This window comes from Schistocerca nitens, chromosome 1, assembly GCF_023898315.1.
Source record: "Schistocerca nitens isolate TAMUIC-IGC-003100 chromosome 1, iqSchNite1.1, whole genome shotgun sequence".
Classification (NCBI taxonomy): domain Eukaryota; kingdom Metazoa; phylum Arthropoda; class Insecta; order Orthoptera; family Acrididae; genus Schistocerca; species Schistocerca nitens.
The window spans coordinates 428,763,640-428,786,965 of record NC_064614.1 but is presented as its reverse complement, the minus strand read 5'-3'; the positions used below and the strand labels follow the sequence as shown (position 1 = coordinate 428,786,965).

At 40.0% G+C, this 23,326-nt stretch overlaps 1 protein-coding gene and 1 non-coding gene across 2 annotated transcripts in view; both read left to right on the top strand.

The window, feature by feature from the left end:
• LOC126251973 (cilia- and flagella-associated protein 251-like) overlaps positions 1-23,326 on the top strand; it is a 65,487-nt gene that overhangs the window by 4,069 nt on the left and 38,092 nt on the right. The gene's annotated exons all lie outside the window — the stretch shown is intronic.
• On the top strand, positions 6,545-6,619 carry Trnak-uuu (transfer RNA lysine (anticodon UUU)). The gene has a single exon. It is a non-coding gene; the product is annotated as a tRNA-Lys (tRNA).

Here is a 23,326-nt window from a genome sequence, read left to right as displayed (position 1 = left end):
GGTGCCACCTGCCCCATGCTGCGTCTATCCAGATCCCTCCGACCGACGCTCTGGCAGGTAAGGATACTAAAGGCAAGTGCAAACTCGTTTGGACACTGCAGATGGCTGATTCATTCAGAAATCTCAAAACCGCCCTCTCTAAAGCTGTCACACTCACTCACCCTGCTCCTGACGCACCCATTTCTATTACATGTGATGCAAGCGACACTGCAATTGGCACGGTCCTTCAGCAACATGTATTGGATACCCCCCAACCACTCCGTTTCTTCTCCAAGAAATTAACCAAATCTCAGTCCAAATGGTCCGCCTTCAAACGTGAACTCCTTGCCCTGTATGAGGCGGTCAAATATTTCAGAGCCGATGTCAAGGGTCACCCATTCACAGCTTATAGAGATCACAAACCCTTGGCAGACGCAATCCACAACCCCTCACGTGATCTCCCCCATGACGCTTCAGCCATATGGATTTCATATCCCAATATTCCACTGATGCACAATATATCCGAGACACTGACAATGTAGTCGCTGACTACCTGTCTCGTGTCAACTTCATCACTACCCCACTTAACCTTACCGACCTTACAGAACCAGTCTGGTGCGATGTTTCCACAGGTAGCCCCCGCCCTCTCATACCCGCAGCTCTCCGCTGCTCTGTTTTTGATGCACTCCACAACCTAGCTCACCCAGGCATCAAAGCCTCCACCAGATTGGTCACGGAAAGGTACGTCTAGCCCGGTGTTAAACATGATCGCGGGATGTGGGCTCACACCTGCATACTGTGTCAGAGAGCTAAAGTGGGCTGCCATGGACTTCCTCCACCAGGCACCTTCGACATACCTAAAGGCCGTCTATGACATGACCATATTGATATTGTAGGTCCCCTCCCTCCCTCCAAGGGCTTTCGATATATCCTGTCTGTTATTGATAGGGCCGCTAGATGGGTCGAGGCAGTCCCTTTGGAAGATATATCAGCTGAGTCTGCGGCTCAGGCCTTTGTTGCCGGGGAGCCCCTGTTTTTACCAGCCGAATTTGTTGAGGATACGCCGCTACCAAGCTCTTCCAAGCTCCGAGCACTCGTCGAGAGCATCCAAGGACACGTCACGCTCATCAACCTCCCTTGCCCTCTGACCACTGTAGGCTTCATGTGTTCATGAATAAGGAGCTGGCCACATGTGAATTTATCATGTTACGTGACGACACAGTACGGACAACCCTGCAGCCTCCCTACACTGGTCCATTTAAAGTCCTGTCCCAAGGGCCTTCCACAGTATCGATACTTAACAAAGGAAAACCAGTAACTGTTTCGCTCCACCGGGTGAAACCTGCGTGGACCTTGCAGGAGCACTCTGCAAGTGACGCCGACGTACGCAGCACCTGCCCTCCTTTCCAGGAATCCTATAATGATTTGGATGGGCCCACCACCCCTTCCTCACCCCTTGCATCCTACATCATGGGCCGGACGACCGGTGGTTCCACCCCGTTGGCACCGTAATTATATCCTAGCTCCAGTTGAGCTTGCTACACCTACTCCCAAGAGTTGTGCGTGTGATTTCACCATGGACAAGTGCTTTTGTGATCATCAAGTGTTCCACCCCCACCGGGCTGGCATAGGACTTCATGCACCACCGTGCTCCACACTGCAACAAAAGGACGGGGAGGGAGGGGGGGGGGGGCTCTGTGGCGACTATCGACTCTACGAGTGGTATATCTTTGCCATAGCAGGCTCTCTGACCCATGCGGGACCTATTGTGCGCCACCATATTGCTTGCCATTCTGTTTTGTGCCACTGACTGTGTATGAATTTGTACATATTCACGGATAATAAAGTTGTCTTCTTGCATTTTGGTGTGTTATTTAATGATTGCCGCCGCTCTGCGTATCAGGAATAGCCACAGATTCATCATATTTTGTATGCAATGAAACAGAAAAAAAACTTCAGGGAATGATACACATTTAATTTTTATGACCTTTAAATGTGCTGATAGTGGGTCTTCTAGCCATGTTCCTTTTTTAAACGTTTCTCTGAAATTGTACTAGCTCAAGCTGCTGGCATTTTCAAGAAGCAGTCAACCTCTTACATTACCACAATAAAATCTGGAAATAGTAGAAACTTTTAGTAGTAAAAGGCAAATAATACACTTAAATAACCCAAAAGGAAAAACAGAGATGTATCACTCATGTTACATAAGTACTTCTGACAAAACATTAATCATCCCAGGTGATATCACATTAATACCATTTAATGTCAGCACTAGACTTGACAGTGACCTCGGGTTGAAGAGGAATAGAATCCATAAGTTTCTTCAGGTATTATTTTGAGCAATTAATTCATGAGCCCACATGGTGTAAATGACTGTGATGACATACTAGACCTTTTGGCAATAAACAATATTGGGTAAATAGAGACCATCATGGCAGATACAAGGACTAATGGGCACAAGGTTGTCATAGCAAGAATGAATACCTTAACATCCAAATCCACCAAAAGTAAACACAAAATATATCTTTTTAAAAAAGCAGATGAAAATTCACATGACAACTTCCCAAGAGACAACCTCCTTCCAAACCAACTATATAATCATAAACCTGATGTGGCTTAAATTCAAAGAAATATTATTTATGGCAATTCAGAGATTGGTTCCAAGTAAATTAATAAGAGACACTGTTGCAGAAGCAATGAAAAAGCATGCCTGATTTAAAAGAATGTGAAATCTCCAACACTGGTGATGTTTTACAGAGGCTCAGAATTTAGTGTGGACTTCAAAGTAAAATGACTTAACAGTCTCAAAATCTGGCAGAAAATTCAAAGGGATTCTAGTCATTTGTAAAGTAAACTGGCAGCAACACTCAGTCAATACCTTCACTGTGTAATCACAATGGTAATGGTACTGATGGACTGTAACAATGTGAAGTGGGACATTGACAGCACAGCCGAGTATCTCTCTCCAGCTTCCAGTTTATTTTCATTAGATAACCCTGGCAGTTTTTATGTTGGATAAACATTTCATTTCTGTGGATCTAACTTTTGATGATGTACCAGGCTTACATATAGCACCTGAAGTGCTGATTCTCACTCCATGTTTTAGATGTTATCTGTGCCATTCAGCATATCCCAAAGAAACACAGCATTCTATGTTTTGCTCACAGTGGTGTTTTGAAGTGTAACAGACTAGAATGGAAAGCAAGTTGGACAGATCATTACCACAACTTGCGACATTCACCTGCTTTATTTCTTTGTCCCCCCCCCCCTATGAACCATGGACCTAGCCGTTGGTGGGGAGGCTTGCATGCCTCAGCGATACAGATAGCCGTACTGTAGGTGCAACCACAACGGAGGGGTATCTGTTGAGAGGACAGACAAACGTGTGGTTCCTGAAGAGGGGCAGCAGCCTTTTCAGTAGTTGCAAGGGCAACAGTCTGGATGATTGACTGATCTGGCCTTGTAACACTAACCAAAACGGCCTTGCTGTGCTGGTACTGCGAACGGTTGAAAGCAAGGGGAAACTATGGCCGTAATTTTTCCCGAGGGCATGCAGCTTTACTGTATGGTTAAATGATGATGGCGTCCTCTTGGGTAAAATATTCTGGAGGTAAAATAGTCCCCCATTCAGATCTCCGGACGGGGACTACTCAAGAGGATGTTGTTATCAGGATAAAGAAAACTGGCATTCTACAGATCGGAGTGTGGAATGTCAGATCCCTTAATCGGGCAGGTAGGTTAGAAAATTTAAAAAGGGAAATGGATAGGTTAAAGTTAGATATAGTTGGAATTAGTGAAGTTCGGTGGCAGGAGGAACAAGACTTCTGGTCAGGTGACTACAGGGTTGTAAACACAAAATCAAATATGGGTAATGCAGGAGTAGGTTTAACAATGAATAGGAAAATAGGAATGCAGGTAAGCTACTACAAACAGCATAGTGAATGCATTATTGTGGCCAAGATAGATACGAAGCCCACGCCTACTACAGTAGTAGAAGTTTATATGCCAACTAGCTCTGCAGATGACGAAGAAATTGAAGAAATGAATGATGAAATAAAAGAAATTATTCAGATAGTGAAGGGTGACAAAAATTTAATAGTCATGGGTGACTGGAATTCAGTAGTAGGAAAAGGGAAAGAAGGAAACGTAGTATGTGAATATGGATTGGGGCTAAGAAATGAAAGAGGAAGCCGCCTGGTAGAATTTTGCACAGAGCACAACTTAATCATAGCTAACACATGGTTCAAGAATCATAAAAGAAGGCTGTATACATAGAAGAAGCCTGGAGATACTAACAGGTTCCAGATATATTATCTAATGGTAAGACAGAGATTTAGGAACCAGGTTTTAAATTATAAGACATTTCCAGGGGCAGATGTGGACTCTGACCACAATCTATTGGTTATGACCTGTAGATTAAAACTGAAGAAACTGCAAAAAGGTGGGAATTTAAGGAGATGGGACCTGGATAAACTGACTAAACCAGAGGTTGTACAGAGTTTCAGGTAGAGCATAAGGGAACAATTGACAGGAATGGGGGAAACAAATATAGTAGAAGAAGAATGGGTAGATTTGAGGGATGAAGTAGTGAAGGCAGCAGAAGATCAAGTAGGTAAAAAGACGAGGGCTGGTAGAAATCCATGGGTAACAGAAGATATATTGAATTTAATTGATGAAAGGAGAAAATATAAAAATGCAGTAAATGAAGCAGGGAAAAAGGAATACAAACGTCTCAAAAATGAGATCGACAGGGATGCTAGAGGACAAATGTAAGGATGTATAGGCTTATCTCACTAGGGGTAAGATAGATACTGCCTACAGGAAGATTAAAGAGACCTTTGGAGATAAGAGAACCACTTGTACGAACATCAAGAGCTCAGGTGGAAACCCAGTTCAAAGCAAAGAAGGGAAAGCAGAAAGGTGGAAGGTCTATACAAGGGCGATGTACTCAAGGACAATATTATGGAAATGGAACAGGATGTAGATGAAGGTGAAATGGGAGATACTATACTGCGTGAAGAGTTTGACAGAGCACTGAAAGACCTGAGTTGAAACAAGGCCCCTGGAGTAGACAACATTCCATTGGAACTACTGACGGCCTTGGGAGAGCCAGTCCTGACAAAACTCTACCATCTGGTGAGCAAGATGTATGAAACAGGCGAAATACCCTCAGACTTCAAGAAGAATATAATAATTCCAATCCCAAAGAAAGCAGGTGTTGACAGATGTGAAAATTACTGAACTATCAGTTTAGTAAGTCACTGCTGCAAAATACTAATGCGAATTCTTTACAGAAGAATGGAAAAACTGGTAGAAGCGGACCTCGGGGAAGATCAGTTTGGATTCCGTAGAAATGTTGGAACACTTGAGGCAATACTGACCCTACGACTCATCTTAGAAGCTAGATTAAGGAAGGGCAAACCTACGTTTCTAGCATTTGTAGACTTAGAGAAAGCTTTTGACAATTTTGACTGGAATACTCTCTTTCAAATTCTGAAGGTGGCAGGGGTAAAATACAGGGAGTGAAAGGCTATTTACAATTTGTACAGAAACCAGATGGCAGTTATAAGAGTCGAGGGGCATGAAAGGGAAGCAGTGGTTGGGAAGGGAGTGAGACAGGGCTGTAGCCTCTCCCCGATGTTACTCAATCTGTATATTGAGCAAGCAGTGAAGGAAACAAAAGAAAAATTTGGAGTAGGTATTAAAATCCATGGAGAAGAAATAAAAACTTTGAGGTTCACCGATGACATTGTAATCCTGTCAGAGACAGCAAACGACTTGGAAGAGCAGTTGAATGGAATGGATAGTGTCTTGAAAGGAGGATATAAGTTGAACATCAACAAAAGCAAAACGAGGATAATGGAATTTAGTTGAATTAAATCGGGTGATGCTGAGAGTATTAGATTAGGATATGAGACCCTTAAAGTAGTAAAAGAGTTGTGCTATTTGGGGAGCAAAATAACTGATGATAGTCAAAGTAGAGAGGATATAAAATGTAGACTGGCAATAGCAAATTATTAGGGGAGAAAGTTGACAATCAGTGTGATGTATTTGGTGGAATACAAGGACTTAAGGGATAAGATAGAGTGTCAGCAAAGAAGTAAAAAAAGCAGGCGCACAATCCTCTGTGCCCTCGGTGGCTCAGATGGATAGAGCATCTGCCATGTAAGCAGGAGATCCCGGGTTCAAGTCCTGGTCGGGGCACACATTTTCAACATGCCCCCAATAAGGTACATCAATGCCTGTTTGCAGCTAGGGTGTCCATTTAATTATAATTTCATTTCTAGCAAAGCTGCATGGTCATCAACGGTAACTGTTCTTTCGGGAACAGATACTACCGTCATATATAGATAAATATGGCTTCCCAGCCACTGACCTTCTTGTGCGAATGCACGCAATTTGCCCGAACTCGTACGGGACTTGGTAGATTAATCTACCATGAGTAACGAGTATGATGGGCAAACATCTATTAGGTGCACTACGAATGTAGTGATGTGGACATGTTGGGAATGTGGGTCTCACTTGGAGCATGCAAGGGATAAGTCCCTGGTGCACTATCCTCTGTGCCCTTGGTGGCTCAGATGGATAGAGCGTCTGCCATTTAAGCAGGAGATCCTGGGTTTGAGTCCCGGTCAGGGCACACATTTTCAACATGCCCCCAAATAAGTACATCAACACCTGTTTGCAGCAAGGGTGTCCATTTAATTAATATTTAATTACTAGCAAAGCTGCATGGTCACCAATGGTAACTGTTCTTTCGGGAACACATATTACTGTCATATATAGTCATTTAAAGTAGTCAATGTTGTACTTCCACACCTCATTTTTTCCAGTGTAGCAATTCAGTAAGTCAACTGAGGACAATCAATGAAGAAATAAAGCAAAGAAGGTGAATGACACATTTGGTGGCCCGTGGGGGGAACATTGCATGTGAGTGCGATAAACTAGGATTCGTGAACTTTGAACAGTGAAATCAAGAGTGGTTTACAGTGCAGTGATGCAACAGTCAATCAACGCTTGGCTTTCATGACCGCAGTATGACAGAAGCCATTCAGAGAGTGGATTCTGTGGAAGCAGCCATTGAGTACAGGAGCAGCCAATCAGCAAGCAGATGGACACAGCAGAGTGGAGATAAACAAGACACTATGCTGAGAGAATTAAAAATTGCAGCAGCCATGCAGATTTTCGACCGAGATGACAACCGCAGCAGCAGCAACAACAGCAGCAGGAGAAGAGTGATTGAAAAATAAGGTATTTCATAGCAAAAGCCATTTTATATTAAGTCATACATAATGAGTGACCTTAACGAACAAGACAGTGTGATGGGAGACAAGGGACAACTGGAGACTGGTTCTGTAGATGATAGTGCTTATAAATAAAGACACGAATGTAACTTTTGACTGATGGAGACCAAAGTCCTATTGCAGATGTAATGATAAAAGTGTCATCTACATTTTGTGGTGATGTGAGCAAAATGGACAAAAATAATACTGAAGTGGATAAAATCATTAAGGTTAAGGAGGAGGAACCTAGTAGCGAAAACCAGCAAGGGCAAAAGTTTATGGCAGATGGAAAAGTGGAAGCAATGTTAACGCAAATTATGAGTAATATGAGTTGTTTGAGTGGTATGTGTATGAAAGAAGACATTAGTAGGTTGGAAAATAGTATGGAAAAGGATATTAGTAGGTTGGGAAATAGTATAAAGAAAGTAGTACATAATACTAATGAGACATTAAGATCAATTAGTAAATGTGTATAAGAGAGAGAGAAACTTTGTGATGACTATAATAAGAGGGTGGAGGCTTCCGAGAAATTTTGTGCTGAAAGTAGAGTTAAACTTGAGAATCAAATCGGTCACATTAAAAATGATTTACAAACGGAGATAGAAAGCAAGTGTGCAGTAGTGGTAGAGAAAAATCCATTAAAAGTAAATGAAAATGTAGATTCAAAATTGACTGAAATGGTGAAAAAAATGGAAGTATAGAGAAAGTGAAAGAGGTTCCCATTCCGAAAGCAGTTGTAATGATAGCAATGACGAATCCAGTAATGATGAGGATAAGGTATTTAAATTTATCATTAATAATGATGAGGATGTGGTAAGTAAAGAAAGAATAAAGGAGGGTAACATTAGGCCTAATGAATAGTTAGAGCTTTACAGTGGTAATGAGGAAGAGGACCATTAATTATCATTTTGGTATGCAGGATGATAGTTCTTTCCAGGGAAAGGATTAATGAGCATTTCTTGTATGAAGAAGATCTTATGGTATGTAAAAAGGAAGTGTGACACCCTGTAATAACGGCAAGTGTACCAGGGATACATGTTAAGTGTTTACTACACAGTGGTAGTGATTTGAATGGCATGTCACAATCATTTTCTGAATCTTTTAAGAACACTGAGGGTCGAGTAGTGATGCATTTTCTGGAATCAAAATTAGTGGTGGTACTGGTAAGCTATCAAAAGAGTGTGAAACAAGAAGTAGTATTAACTGTGAAATTGGCAGGACAGCTCTTGGAGTACAGTTCCTTGGTGATTCAAAATCTCAGCTTGATGTTATATTTGAGACTAATTTCCTGTGCAAATAGTGAGTATGGGGTTCAACATTCTGTGTTGGATTCATTATGTGGCGATAATGTGTGCCCCAGCTGTCTGTCTCATTTTTCATGTTTCCTGAGGCAGTCAGACTCTTCTCCTATCCGATCTGTTGTTTATAAGCGAATCAGAAACATTCTTTCTTTGACTTTCATGTTATTTTGTGCAGTAGGGTGCTTTAGTATAAGAATATTTTAGAAAAGGTTTCTCCAGTGTTTTTATGTGTGTATATTTGTATATATTATGTTGTGTTAGTGCTAAGTAAGGGAGTAAGAGGATGGAAGAAAGTAAAGTGGTACCAAAGTTAAAGAATTTATGTCAAACAAGAAAGTAAGGTAAACAGAAAATGAAAGGTGTCAGCATATGTGGAGGATAATTAAAATCTGAAGTAATCAGCTCATTAGTGCAGTAGCAGAGGCAATATGCAGTACAAACCATCTTAAATATGAGATCTTAATATTGATTATGGTATAACAGAAGTGTTGTGTTGTATGCAATCAGTTTATGGAGATAACTATCGATGTGTGTCATGGTACAGCCTTTTGTAACATTAAGGAATCCCAACTTTAGACATAGTTGCCTGGAGTAATGTGTGTGGAAAGAATAAGCAAGATTTGTATGTATATCATCCTTCAGGCTAGAATCTCAAGCAATTTGATGGAATACAGGGAAGTACCAGTTTTTCTGAGTGATAATTTTGTCTGATCAGTAATGAGGGTTAAGTTTGCCTTAGCATAAGGAACTGTTACTGTTGAGTGTTTTCCAGTAGAGTCCATTCTGCATTGGATAAGCAGAGCAGGTGTTTATTTATTAGTTAATGAAGCAATAATGAAATAATAAAATAATGAATAATGTTAGGATCTTAATGCATTAGGGATATTTTTTGAGAATGCGTTCCTCTAGTTAATGAGGTAAGAAAAGTACATAAAATAATGGACCTGACAGACATGCTTGAGTAATGAAAAAGACAACTGTATACTATCAAATGTTGCGCAACTGTATTGATGATCTAATTGTGAACTAGGCAATATTGGGTACTGTTTATATTGTGCAATTCATGGCACTGCAGCTGGGAATGAGAGATTAACAGAAAGAGCAATATTTACAAGTCATATAATGCTGAATTATAAAAAAGATCAACAGTATTGTCAGGTATTTAAGGGAATTCTGTTTTGAACACATAGCCTAGATAGCAAAAGGAGGAATGTTTGTTGACCAGAGTAGCATGCTGATACTCCTATAAAATATACACATGAATGTTTAGAGCATTATGGGTCATTAAAATGTATTCAAAAGTTCCAGGAAAATTTATATTTTTAAAAAAACTGCTAGGAGACTTAGAAAGGGTTTAGCTAACTGTGATAGATCACAACTTGCAAAAGTCAGCAATCGAACAGAAGACTATCATGGACTCAGTAATTTCATCATAAAGTGTATAGCAAAGGAAATCAAAATGCCACTTCTCTCACTGTCAAACAGAGTACTGGTTGAAGGAATTTTTCCAGAATGTCTGAAGCTCACAGTTACACTACCTATGTATAAAAAGATGATAAATACCTCCCAAACAACTATAGACCCATATCAATAGTACCAATCATATCCCAAATAATAGAAAATTCCATGCATATGCAGTTATACAGCTATTTTGAAAGCAACAAACGTTTAAATGAACCACAATTTGGATTCAGGTCTCACCTATCAACTGTAAAAGCAATTGAAGCTTTGGTGAACAAGTATATGAAGCATATGAAAAGAGGCTGCATATATCTGGAACACTTATTGATTTAAGCAAAGCATTTGATTCAGTGTCTCATGACATGATCATTTAAAAGTTAGAATACTATGGCATTGAGGATATGCCACTCACCTTATTCAAATATTATTTAAGCAATAGGCTACAATTTGTATATGCAAATAAACAGAGATCAGCAATACTCCCTATAAAAAGAGGAATACCCCAAGGCTCGGTTCTTGGGCCTTTCCTGTTCATTGTCTATATTAACAATGTCTCGAATTATATACCACGTAAGAATATACTGTACGCTGATGACATAACACTAATAACCTCAGGTGACAATTTACAAACTGTGCTGGATAACAACAGAGAAATAATGCAAGTGACTAGTCACTGGTGTAAGGCCAATCAACTGTGCGTAAACAATACAAAAACAGAAGAAATAATTTTTAATCTAAACGCTAAAAATAAAGCAGTGAAACTACTGGGATTGCACATAGACCAAAAACTCTCCTGGGAAGAACACACCAATCACCTGTGCCACAAACTAGCCTGTGTACTTATTTTTACTGTACAAATTGAGAAACAGTGTGAGGAAACAGCTGTTACTCGACTCAAATTTTACTTCCTTCCATTCCCATCTGGAGTACAGAATTTTGCTCTGGGGTAATTCCTCAGGGGCTAAATGTATTTTCAGATGGAAAAAGAAGGCCATCAGATGTATACTAGGATTAGCACCCAGAGATTCCTGCAGAAACCACTTTAAATGTCTCAGTCTAATGACAGTACCTAACATGTACATATATAACTGTTTAATGTACGCTTAAGAAAATCTGGACAAATTCAGCACGAGATGTGATGTACACATACACAATAACAGAAATAGTCACTTGTTGGATTTTCCTTTCTCGAGGCTAGCTGTTGTCCATAATAACTATAAACATTTCGGCATAACTATTTTCAATAAGTTACCATACTCAGCTCATACAGCCCCATTTAATAAATTCAAGAGTGTATTGCAAAATTGGTTAAAATGCAGTGAATTCTATACAACTGAAGAATTTCTAGGAAATGCCCATTATAATATAAGCCTTTAATAAGTGATAAAGAAATGTTTTCAATTCTAAAATAGGCTAAATAATTCTGTGCATGTAAGTGTTTATTGTGCTTAACCGTACTCCGTTGTAAACTTTGACGAAGCCAATTGAATGAAAAATACTGAAAGGAAAATAAAAATATTCTATTCTATTCTAATCATATAAAGGATACCTACAGAGTGTTACTCCAGAAAAGCAGATGGATCTAGTAGGAATCGACCTGTTTGGGCACCTACCCAGAGCAAAGGGAGATACAGCTGTATATTTGCTAAGGTGGATTTATTCTCTAAGTTTAAAAATTTTATCCTCTTTTGAAGGTGATGAATAAGAAAATCATATTAAAAACATTCAAGATTATTTTAAAAATTTAGGTGTTACCAAGGTTATTCCTTCTCATAACTGGAGTCAGTTCACTTCAAAAATATGGAAAAATTTTGTCAATGAGAAAAACAAAACATTTGCTAATATCAGTTTATTCTCCGTCATGTAGCCAAACTCAGATATAAATGAGAGAGATAGGTCAGTTGTGTGGAACTTGATTATAGTAAAGATCACTGAAACTGAACAGAATACATTATTTGCTTTAAAGCTGTGATAAAACAGTTTACAGCACTCTACCACTGGCTTTTCACCATATGAAATACTCTGTGATAAGAAATTTGGTTACCTGATCAACGAATCAATTGAATACCCAGTATATATGAGAGGGAAGAAATAGTTAGATAAACCATGGAACAACATCATAGTAGGAGAAAGCAGAGGCATGACAATAAAGTGAAGGTGACACAGTTTGAAATTGGTGATCTTGTTCTAGCAAACTGTTATCAGAAATCTAAAGTAATTAACAATGAAATTAAGCAATTTTTCGTCATTTACATTGGGCCATTTGAGATACAGGAAAACCATTATCCAAATGCCTTCAGATAGTATATACAAAATCAAAGAAAATTTATGAACTTAGAAATGCTACATCGTTAAAAACCATACCAGCATACAAGCAATACTAATAACTGAAACATCTTTTTAATTGGAGAAACACCATAACTGTAGAAAACAATAAACCTGTTGGATTTTACATGACTGTACAACTGTCTTTAGTGAACTCTCTCATGGGAATGCACTGTCTATTGTGTACCATGCAGGTGGCAAATGCAAGGGCCTCAGCCATGTGACCTTTACTTCTGCTATTCATGTTTCTGATGTCACATACTGATCTTTTTGTCAGTCTCATGCAACTCTTTTACTGATAATTATGTATCGACCTGTCTTACATGTTCAACTGTGCATAAACTACTAAAATTACAAAGTGGGATAAAGCAGTACCAGAGTATGTTTAAAGAAAATGAGAGAAAATATTTACTTAGTTCATAATGTTACATAGAGAAATGCTGCATATGGATGTTTGTATCTTTTGATGTTACTTTTTATAGTTATGAAATCTTATACATGTCATGCCATGATTAACCAGGTGTTGAACATAATTTATAAATACTGAGAATCTTACATGTATGAAGGGTTCCATCCACAAAAAAACCTTTTATATACACAAGATGTTTTTAATGTCCAGTTTCTGGCGTTATTTACAATTGTGAAGTAGTCATAATTAGTATAATGGTAATTAGACATGTTGAGTTGCTGAAAAACAACAAAAATAAAGAAATTAATACATAGATAAATGCCCAGGGTAAGTCTCACTTTACTGGATGTGATGTAGAGACCAGTCTGGCAAACTATCTGGCATGTCGATGTGCTATCAAGTTCAGCTATAATATACTATACCTTATGAATCAAGAACTATTAGCTGTGTGCTAAACAATATCACATCTTAAAAATTTCATGTTTGTCAACAATACATTATGTCAAGATACACTATGTAGCCTTCTTACTGGCAATTAAATGATCATACCATGTTGTGATTAACTCAGTACTTGGTAACAACTACCTATTTTGATCAAAAAACAAAATTTGTTGTCACAAATAAAAGTTTATCAGACACTTTATATAGTCAAAAATGGATAGATAAAAAATCTACTCACCAAGTGGTGGCAGGTGAACACACACACAAAAGGATTTAAATTTTTACAAGCTTTTGGAGACAGTAGCTCCTCCTTCTGGTAGAAGAGTTGAAGGGGAAGGAGGAGGGGTGTAGGAAAAGGACTAGAGAGGTTTAGGGAAAGGGGCAGAGTTCAGGAAAGTCACCCAGAACTCCGGGTCAGGGGAGACTTCCCAGACGGGATGAGAAGGAAAGACTGACTCTTGGGGAATGCATCAGATGATATTTGAAAACCTGAGAGCTTAAAGGGGGAAGGCAGGGTAATATACAAGACAGAGATTACTACTAAGACATTATTCATGAGTTATGAGTTCCTAACCAGGGGCAAATTTTATAATATCATCTGTGTGGTTTAATAGTTTAGTTTCTGCATGTTTATTTAATATCTAATAGCCACAGTTCTTCCACTTTCATTTGCGTCAGAAAGTAAATCAATTTTGTGACATATTACAAGTTCCTAATCAGAGGCGAATTATTTAGTTTCACCTGAATGCTTTGGTAGCTGAGTTTTTGTCAGGGTCTACAGTAGAGTTGCGCAGTATGTGCCGATAGTCCATTTATCTGCATAGTTTAGTTTTCCATGGCCTTTAGTATGGACAGGGACTACGATTGTTGTGTGCGGATGCAAGCCGAGTTGGTGACATTTCGCTCTCAGCTTCAGGCTCTGATGGCTTCGGTTACACAGTCTGAGACTGCAGTGGATGGGCACCACTGTTGTGGGCCAGTTGTGGGGATCCAACAGACATCCATCTCATCTGAGTCCTCCTATCGGTCCAAACCAGTGGACAGCCCAGTTACTGCTTGCACTGAGGTTGACCCCTCACCTGTGGTCGAGTGGGAGGTCGCCCCAGGGTGTTGCAGGTGGCGAAAGACTTCGCAGGTGGCCGCTCATGTGACCTCCCTGAATTGTCTGAAAAAAAGGTTCTAGGCTCTGTCTGTGGCTGACACTGTCGCTGAGCCAGATGCAGTCACCTGTCCTCTTTCAGAGGAAGCCTCTCAGCCTGCAAGATCTGGACAATCACAGAGGGTGGCATTACTGATAGTTGGGAGCTCCAACTTTAGGCCCCTTAGGTACATGGCTGCCAAGAAGGGAAAGAAACCCAATGTGCACTCCATGTGCATACTGGGTGGAGTCATTCCAGATGTGTAACGGGTCCTCCCAGATGCCACGAAGAGCACGTGGTGCAGCCAACTGCTGGTGGTTGCTCACATCGGTACCAATGATGTGTGTCACTTCGGATCAAAAGTGATTCTCTCTGGATTCAAGTGGCTAACAGAAGTGGTAAAGGTGGCCAGTCTTGCTTGCAAGATGAAAACAGAGCTGACCATTTGCAGCATCATTGACAGGACTGATAGCGGACCTATGGTACAGAACCAAGTGGAGGGTCTGAATCAGAGGCTCAGACAGTTCTGCAACTGTGTAGGCTGCAGATTCCTCAACTTGTTCCAAAGCGTGGTTGGGTTTCAGGTTCCGCTGAATAGATCAGGTGTCCACTATATGCAGAAGGCAGCTAAAGTGGTAGCAGGGGCTGTGTGGCGAGGACTGGGAAATTTTTTAGGGTAGAGGGTCTTGGGAAAACACAAGAAGGGCTTCAGTTAAAAAGGGTGCAGGCCGAACACAGGAAGAACGTAGATACAGGAACTACCAGTATAACAGTTGTAAATTGTCATAGCTGTGTTGGGAAAGTACCAGAACACCAATCGCTAATAGAAAGCACTGATCCTCAAATCGTTTGAAAGCTGGCTAAAGCCGGAGGTAAACTCAGCCAAAATTTTTGCAAAGAACCTAATGGTGTTCCAAAAGAATAGGCTAAACACAGTTGGCAGTGGCATGTTTGTTGCTGTTAGAAGTAGTTTATCCTGTCATGAAATTGAAGTAGATAGTTTCTGTGAGTTAGTATGGGAGGAGGTCATTGTTGGCAACCGGAATAAAATAATAATTGGATCCTTTTATTGACCTCCCAATTCAGATAATACAGTTGCTGAAAGGTTCAAAGAAAACTTAAGTTTGACTTCAACCACGTACCTGACACATACGATTATAGTTGGTGGTGACTTTAATTTACCCTCGATATGTTAGTGAAAATACATGTTTAATCCCAGAGGTACACATAAAACATCATCTGAAATTGTGCTAAATGCATTCTCTGAAAATTATTTCAATCAGTTAGTTCATGAGCCCACGCGAATAGTAAACAGTTGTGAAAACACACTTGACCTGCTAGCAACAAATAATCCTGAGTTAATAATGAGCAATGGATACAGGGATTAGTGAACAAACATTGTCATAGTAAGACTGAATATTGTAACCCCCAGATCCTCCAAAAATAAACTAAAAATATACCTGTTCAAAAAAAGCATATAAAAATTCACTTGACACCTTCGTGAGAGACAATCTCAACTCTTTCCAAATTAATGATAAAAGTGTAGACCAGATGTGGCTTGAATTCAGTGAAATAGTATCGGCAACAATTGAGAGAGTTACACCACAGAAAATAACAAACGACGGAGCTCATCCTCCTTGGTACACGAAATGGGTCAGAACACTGTTGCAGAAACAAGGAAACAAACATCTCACATTTAAACAGACACAAAATCCCCAAGATTGGCAGTCTTTTACAGATTCTTGTAACTAAGCACAGACTTCAATGTGAGATGCTTATAACAGTTTCCACAATGAAACTTTGTCTCAAAACCTGGCCGAAAATCCAAAGAGATTCTGGTTGTATGTGAAGTATGTTAGTGGCAAGAAACAATCAATGCCTTCTCTGCATAATAGCAATGGAGATACTATCAAAGACAGTACTGCCAAAGCAGAGTTACTAAACACAGCTTTCCGAAATGCCTTCACAAAAGAAGATGAAGTAAATAGTCCATAATTCAAATCAAGAACAGTCTCCAACATGAGTAGCGTAGATGTAAATATCCTTGGAGTAACTTAAATCACTTAATAAAAGCAAGTCTTCTGGTCCAGACTGTATACCGATTGGGCATCACTGAGCTCAAAAATCTTCTAAGGCAGTACAATCTGCACTTTAACAATTATAGACCCATGAGAGATGAAGCATGTCTTGACAACATCATTGTCAGTTTCAATACTACAGAAGAATCATGTGATGTGACAGTATTCCCATTCTCAGATCGTGATTCTGTATCATTAAATTACATAAGTAGGTTCTGTGCTGATAAGGGTAACATTGATAAGTCTGTCCCAAAAATGCTAATCACTAGATCGGTCACAAATGATAAAACTGACAGGTTTTGTAAGTGCCTTACTAACAGAGACTGGTTTGGCCAATGGTCTGGTAACACAAATTATAGTCTGTAAAGATCTGTGAGAAAAACTACTATTTGAAAAACTTTCCAAAGCATTTATGACACAATCCAAAATAATCGACCAAGGCTCCAAAGGCAAGGATGTAAACAAACAAAACCCATGGTATACTGCACTACTAACAAATCTGAAAAACCAAGTTATGTTGTTGCACAGTATACAAAAAAATCTGAAGACTTGAGCATGCAAAATCAGTCTAATAGTACAAAAAGCCATTGTGGAAGCCAAAAGAGCATACAACATCAACAGTATTGAGAATTACATAAACAACTGCAAAGCTGCATGGAAACTAATAAATAGTTGTACTAAAGATGAAAGAAATAAAAAAATCAGTATATTCCCTCAGAAATTCAATTATTTCTTTATTAAATCACTACAAGAAGTAGGAAATGTTATTACTAAATCTATCATTAGCTCATCTGAGATTCTTTCAAAAAATGTCTGTAAACCACTGGTAAATACAAGTATGTTTACCTTCTCTGAGGTCCACCTAGTCTCGTCCTAAAAATAGTTAAACATCTTAAATCATCTGAGACTGTAGAGATATATGACATTTCTTGTAACATTCTGAAAAAGTAATAGATTGTATTGTGTATCCTTTAACATACTGCATAAATAAGTGTATATCTGAGGGATATTTTCCTTATGAGCTAAAAGTGTCAAGGGTAGTCCCAATACACAAAAAAGGAGATATTGACTCACCTTCAGGTTACAGACTAATTTCCAAAGTCCTAGCTCTCTTTAAAGTGTTTGAATGTGTAATATACCAACAGTTATCTGTGTACTTTATACCAACAGTTATCTGTGTACTTTGTCTCGAATATTGCAGGAATAATTGGCGATTTTAGGAAAAACGTGTCAACTGTTGATGCTATAGACTCAGTAGACAAACACATACATCAAGTGTTTGAAGATAAAGGATTTGCTCAAGTCACCTTTTGTGATCTAAGTAAGGCTTTTGACTGTGTAGAACATAAAATACTCCTAGACAAGATAGAGTACTACAGCATTGGAGGTAACAGACTTAAACTATTAAAATCATATCTACAGGATCGTAAGCAAAGTGTTTTATGTAGGTAAAGAAAAGTCCAGTATTGAATTAGTTAAAACAGGTGTACCACAGGGATCTGTACTGGGGCCTTTTGTTTCCTAATAATGACTAATGTTGTGCCAACATTCATCGAGTCCATTACAGTACTATATGCAGATGATGCAACTTTCCTTCATTTTACTAATGATTTCAGTAGCCTCAAAGCTTGTGTTGCAGAGACAGTGCCTCAAGCATCCTCCACACAAAATAAAAAAGTTGTTATATTAACTTAATTATGTTGTTAAATTAACTTAATTATGTCATGTATTGGAAAATTTGACTCGTTCCACATCATTGCGAAATATCATATTCATGATCCATGGAACTAGTATTAATCTAATCTAATCCAATCTAATTTGTTTAAAGCAAATGGCTTCCTACTGAATTATAACAAAATGCAGCAGATGGTTTTTAGTCTAAAAGACAAGCCTCCATCAGGTTATCCTAGTTGTTTTAAGTTTTTAGGGGTACATATAGATGAAAAATTATCCTGGGGTCAACATGTACAACATATTAGTGGTAAATTGTCTAGAGTGATGTATTTGCTAGGGCAACTTATTGACTGTGTACCTCAAAATTATATGTCGTATTTTGCATTTTTCCAAAGCATCCTAATTTATGATATTATTTTATGAGGGAACTCGAGTTCAGTGCATGACATCCTAATACTACAAAAGAAAACCATTAGGATAATTATTGGTTCTCCATATACAACACACTGCAAACCATTGTTCTGTGAACAAAAAATCATGGCTGTAATAAACCTATATATTTACTATATCTAAAAACAAAGATGATGTGACTTACCATACGTAAGTGCTGGCAGGTCGATAGATACACATCTATATATCTATCATACACATATTGTACACAATATGTACAAGAATTACCTGAAAAGCATTCAAACAAAAACTGTATGAATGGGTAGTTGCTCACCCATTCTGTGACATAAATGATTATTTCAAATGTAATATAATTTTGTAGTATTAATGACATTCCTCTTGTTTCCTTTGAATTAACAGTTATATTTTATTATTTGTGTATCTATCGACCTGCCAGCGCTTTTGTATGGTAAGTCACATCATCTTTGTTTTTAGATATATTTTCCCGCGTGGAATGTTTCCCTCTATTATATTCATATATATTTACTATGTTTTACTCCACACAAAAAAGAAGTCACTGGAAGCAAAACGTAGAGAAAATATACATTTCTACAACACAAGAAGGAGCAGATGCATTATACTCCTTACTACAGACTGTCAATCACCTAACAGCTATGAACTGATGGGGCACAAATTCTTTAATAAGCTTCCACAATATGTACAAGAACTACCTGAAAAGCATTCAAACAGAAACTGTATGAATGGGTAGTTGCTCACCCATTCTGTGACATAAATGATTATTTCAAATGTAATATAATTTTGTAGTATTAATGACATGCCTCTTGTTTTCTTTGAATTAACAGTTATATTTTATTATATGCCTGATGTTGTCTATAGCTGTAATGGCCAAATAACAATAAAATTACTTCTATTATTATTATTATCATGGAAGGGAGAGAGTGTCACTGAAATGATACAGGATTTGGGCTGGACAACATTAAAAGAAAGATGTTTTTCATTGTGATGGAATATTCTCATGAAATTCTAATCATCAACATTCTCTTCCAAATGCAAAAATATTTTGTTGACACCGACTTACATAGGGAGAAACAATCACCATGGTAAAATAAGGGAAATCAGAGCTCATACAGAAAGATATAGGTGTTTGTTATTTATGCGCGCTATATGAGATTTGAATAATAGAGAATTGTGAAGGTGGTTTGATGAACCCTCTGCCAGGCACTTAAATGTGATTTGCAGAGTATCCATGTAGATGTACACTCCTGGAAATTGAAATAAGAACACCGTGAATTCATTGTCCCAGGAAGGGGAAACTTTATTGACACATTCCTGGGGTCAGATACATCACATGATCACACTGACAGAACCACAGGCACATAGACACAGGCAACAGAGCATGCACTATGTCGGCACTAGTACAGTGTATATCCACCTTTCGCAGCAATGCAGGCTGCTATTCTCCCACGGAGACGATCGTGGAGATGCTGGATGTAGTCCTGTGGAACGGCTTGCCATGCCATTTCCACCTGGCACCTCAGTTGGACCAGCGTTCGTGCTGGATGTGCAGACCGCGTGAGACGACACTTCATCCAGTCCCAAACATGCTCAATGGGGGACAGATCCGGAGATCTTGCTGGCCAGGGTAGTTGACTTACACCTTCTAGAGCACGTTGGGTGGCACGGGATACATGCGGACGTGCATTGTCCTGTTGGAACATCAAGTTCCCTTGCCAGTCTAGGAATGGTAGAACGATGGGTTCGATGATGGTTTGTATGTACCGTGCACTATTCAGTGTCCCCTCGACGATCACCAGTGGTGTACGGCCAGTGTAGGAGATCGCTCCCCACACCATGGTGCCGGGTGTTGGCCCTGTGTGCCTCGGTCGTATGCAGTCCTGATTGTGGCGCTCACCTGCACGGCACCAAACACGCATACGACCATCATTGGCACCAAGGCAGAAGCGACTCTCATCGCTGAAGACGACACGTCTCCATTCGTCCCTCCATTCACGCCTGTCGCGACACCACTGGAGGCAGGCTGCACGATGTTGGGGCGTGAGCGGAAGATGGCCTAACGGTGTGCGGGACCGTAGCCCAGCTTCATGGAGACAGTTGCAAATGGTCCTCGCCGATACCCCAGGAGCAACAGTGTCCCTAATTTGCTGGGAAGTGGCGGTGCGGTCCCCTACGGCACTGCGTAGGATCCTACGGTCTTGGCGTGCATCCGTGCGTCGCTGCGGTCCGGTCCCAGGTCGATGGGCACGTGCACCTTCCGCCGACCACTGGCGACAACATCGATGTACTGTGGAGACCTCACGCCCCACGTCTTGAGCAATTCGGCGGTACGTCCACCCGGCCTCCCGCATGACCACTATACGCCCTCGCTCAAAGTCCGTCAACTGCACATACGGTTCACGTCCACGCTGTCGCGGCATGCTACCAGTGTTAAAGACTGCGATGGAGCTCCGTATGCCACGGCAAACTGGCTGACACTGACGGCGGCGGTGCACAAATGCTGCGCAGCTAGCGCCATTCGACGGCCAACACCGCGGTTCCTGGTGTGTCCGCTGTGCCGTGCGTGTGATCATTGCTTGTACAGCCCTCTCGCAGTGTTCGGAGCAAGTATGGTGGGTCTGACACACCGGTGTCAATGTGTTCTTTTTTCCATTTCCAGGAGTGTAGATCTGAACAAATATGTTTGCCTTGAACGACTAGGCAGTATGGGAGGGAATATTTGGCATGGAAAGGATGGCAACTGTCAAAATGTAAGTAGTGTTGTTTGTTAGTAGGTTTTATGTGGACAGAAGGGTGTTGATCAACACCTGCAACCCATATTACAAAGTTTTGCCTCCTATATTAAACTGTTTCATAGATCATCTGAAATCCAAGTCTGTTCCACTCCCACCACATGCCATGCTTGTCACCATTGATACCGACTCCCTCTATACGATCATCCCCCACATACAAGGTCGCAGTCAATGCACACCTGATACCAAGCTAATGGCATCCTTCTTGCTCACCTTAATCAACTTTATACTTAGCAACAATTACTTCTCCTTTGAGGGGCAGACATACAAACAGATCAGGGGTACAGCCACGGGAACCAGGATAGATCCTTCCTATGTCAACCTTTTCCTGGATCTCTTGAAGTGGGCTTACCTGGAATCCATAAGCCTTCAGCCCCTGGTTTGGTTTAGATAGATCAATGACATCTTTGCTGAAGGGACTCATGGTGAGGCTGACCTGTTAAAATTCCTCTAATCTCTTAAATACCTTCTCCCAGTTAAACTTCACATGGTCCTATTCTGAATCCCAAGCCACTTTCCTTGATGTTAATCTCATTCTCACCAAAGGCCATGTCAAACATTCCCTCCCATACCGCCTTGGCATTCGAGGCAAACAAATATGTTCGGATGTAGGCTCTTATACAACAATCCACCACCACTCTCACTTCAGCCTTCACTGGAAATAGTTGTCACACCAGCCTAGTTCAAAAGCAGATTTCCTGGGCCATCATATCCAGTTCTGGTACTGTTAATCACACCAAAAAACAAATTCAGAGAACACCACTTATCACCCTGTATTATCCTTGTCTTGAGTGTATCAATCAGCTACTTCAACAAGGCCATGACTTTCTAAAATCATACCCTGAAATGAGATCCATTCTGTCTGAGATTTTGCCCACCACACCTAGAATACCTTTTTGTCACCCTCCAAATCTCCGCAACATCCTTTTCAGACAATATGCTCCTTCTGCACCCTTCTCCCTACCCTATAGCTCCTACCTCTGTGATTGTCTCTGCTGCAAGACTTGCTCTTTGCACCCTCCTGCCACCACTTATTCCAGCCCTTTAACTGGCAAAACATATTCTATCAAAGGGAGAGCCACATGTGAAATGACACGTCATATACTAGCTGTTGTGTAAACATGGTTTGGCCTTTTACATCAGCATGACTACCATCCAGTTATCAGTGAGGATGAATGGGCATAGGCAGAGGGTGTATACAGGCAACGCACAATATCCTGTTTCAGAGTATGCTGCACAACATGACAGTCATGACCTCACTGCTTTTTCACCACAGGCACCATCTTGATTCTCCCCTTCAGATACCATTTTCTCAGAACCAAGTTCCCACCATATACCTGACCTTAATTTACATTAATTCCTTCCATCTCATCCATTTTAGTTTCCTACATCTTTCATTTCCTGACTTGTCCATTTTTTGCTGGCCCCCCTCCCTCCTCTGTTACATACAATGCACTTGACTTTTCACTCTTATTAACTCATGCAAGATGTTTTAGTTGTAATCTCTGTGTTGCATTTTACCCTGTCTTCCATCTTTAAGCTCTCAAGTTTTCAAATCTCATCTGGTGCAGTCCCCAACAATCAGTCTTTCTTTCTCATCCCATCCGGTAAGTCTCCCCTGACCTGGGGTTCTGGGTGACTTTTCTGAACTGTATCCCTTTCTTTAAACACCTCCAGTCCTTTTCCTTCACCCCTCTTACTTCCCTTTCAACTCTCCTGCCAGAAGAAGGAGACACTCTCTCTGAAAGCTTGTAAAAATTTAAATCCTTTTGTGAGTGTGTTACCTGCCACTGCTTGGTGGGTAGATATTTTGTATATCCATTTTTATTACATTTTCAGTAATTGATTATCTTTGTTGTTATTTTATATAGTCAGGATCATTACACAACTACCAATCAGTGGAGTCGCTATGGGTGGCGAAAGAATAGTAGGTGATCTGAGTTTTGAAGGTTCAGTGCATTTTCATTACTTCTGTGCCATTGTGGGTTTTACTCACTTATCACATTAAACACTACATG